Raw genomic sequence first — 1,972 nt, 5'->3', positions numbered from 1 at the left:
AACAAGGAGGCCGTCCCTGGGCTGCAGGGCAAGTAACCAGCCGGCAGCAGCTCCTTGGAAAGATGGCCAGAGGCTCCTGAAGCCCTAGGGACAGACAGAGAGCACAGCCCGTGTGAAACAGGCTGCTGTGCAAACAGGGTTTCTGTTTGTTTGTTTTTTGCGAATCTTCACCCGAGGATATGTTTCCGTTGATCTTTTAGGGAGAGTAGAAGGGAGAGGGACAGAGAAACATCCAGGTGGGAGAGACATACCGATGGGTTGCCTCTTGCACATGCCCCAACCATGGCCCAGGCCAAGGAGGAGCCAGCAACCAAGGTCCGTGCCCTTGACTGGAATCGAACCCGGGACCCCTTGGTCCACAGGCCGACGCTCTATCCACGGAGCCACACCCACTAGGGCGCAAGCAGGGGTTTCACGGCCGTGGAGCACGCACGGGGGAAGACTCGGAACTCGGGAAATTCGGGAAACAGGCCAGGTGGCCGGAGGTGCCTGCCGCCTGCTACCCCTGCGGTGACAAACGTTTTCAGGGGCCACAGTGCCAGTCAGCAGAACCCCCGTGTTGCCCGGGAGCACACATTGGTACGTGAATTTGGTAAACAAATTGGACATCCCACAGCCCAGCCCGGCCCAGGCTGGAGACAGGGCCAGGGCGCTCACAGCCGCAAAAGGCACATCGAAACGGTGGGAATAACGCACATTCCCTCCGGCGGGTGGAGGGATGGAGGCCCCGTGGTGTCCCCACGTGGGGCAGATCATGCCACCGGCACACGAACCGGCCGCTCCTGCCACGAAGCGTGGCGGTCGAACGTGACCGAGTTCCGTGAAACGAAGGAGTCTCGCTACGTATTGCGGGCCCTGGAAGCGGGAGGGGCAGCCTCATCCTCTCCTGCTGTGTGGGCTGCATTCAGTGGCCAATGAAGAGAGTGTGGGCGGCTCAAGGAGTCACTTTACAGAGGAGAAACCAGGCAGGGAAGGTCAAGGTCATGGGTGGCACTGAGAGGTCAGGGATGCGCTGGGAGTGTGCGGTCCCCTCCCTAAAACCTACAGCCCCGTCTCAGCATGGAAGACATCACAGGGACCTTCTCCAGACCTGAGCCGACCCAACAGGCCAAGGACAAGGTGGGCCGGGGGCCTCCCAGACGGAGGTGGCCACAGGCCATCGGGTCCTTCACTGACCGGGCAGGGTGGCGTCAGAGTCCAGGCGGCTGTGCTGGCTCCTCATTTTTTAAAAAATATATATATTTTATTGATTTTTTACAGAGAGGAAGGGAGAGAGAGTTAGAAACATCGATGAGAGAGAAACATCGATCAGCTGCCTCCTGCACACTCCCTACTGGGGATGTGCCCGCAACCAAGGTACATGCCCTTGACCAGAATCGAACCTGGGACCCTTGAGTCCGCAGGCCGACACTCTATCCACTGAGCCAAACCCGTTAGGGCAACCTCCTCAATTTTTTTTTTTTAATGTTTTTGTTGATTTCAGAGAGGAAGGGAGAGGGAGAGAGAGAGAAACATCCATGATGAGAGGGAACCATTGATCGGCTGCCTCCTGCACGTTGGACCGAGCCCACAACCCAGGCATGTGCCCTTGACCGGAATCAAACTGACCCTCCGGTTCGCAGGCCGACGCTCTATCCACTGAACCAAACCGGCCAGGGCCTTGCTCCTCCTTTTGACCAGGGCCCAGGCGCCGGGCGCTGACTGAGGGGAAGCGGCCGCTCTGTGTGTGTAACTCCTTATAACAGGGGACCCCGTGCTCAACCCCCAGCGGGAGGAGCGGGAGTGGGCGGGGCACTGAGACCATGACCCAGGGCCCTCCGTGGGGGAGCCAGGCGCTGGGGGTGGGGACAAGGTTCTCAGTCAGAGCAGGTCACCTGGGAGCCTGAGAGGAGGTGCAGGGAGGGGGCCCTGGCCTCGGAGCCCAGAGCCACACGGCCTCAGGCGGGATCCCCCACCTGCTCCAGCCTTGGCC

At 60.0% G+C, this 1,972-nt stretch overlaps 1 protein-coding gene across 1 annotated transcript in view; it reads right to left on the bottom strand.

Annotated features, from left to right (window-relative positions):
• Positions 1–1,972, bottom strand: part of ANO9 (anoctamin 9) — a 35,753-nt gene that overhangs the window by 11,394 nt on the left and 22,387 nt on the right. The window lies entirely within an intron of this gene.

Source organism: Myotis brandtii, unplaced genomic scaffold, assembly GCF_000412655.1.
Source record: "Myotis brandtii unplaced genomic scaffold, ASM41265v1 scaffold1236, whole genome shotgun sequence".
NCBI classification, from domain to species: Eukaryota; Metazoa; Chordata; class Mammalia; order Chiroptera; family Vespertilionidae; genus Myotis; species Myotis brandtii.
This window is presented reverse-complemented; position numbering and strand designations above follow the sequence as displayed.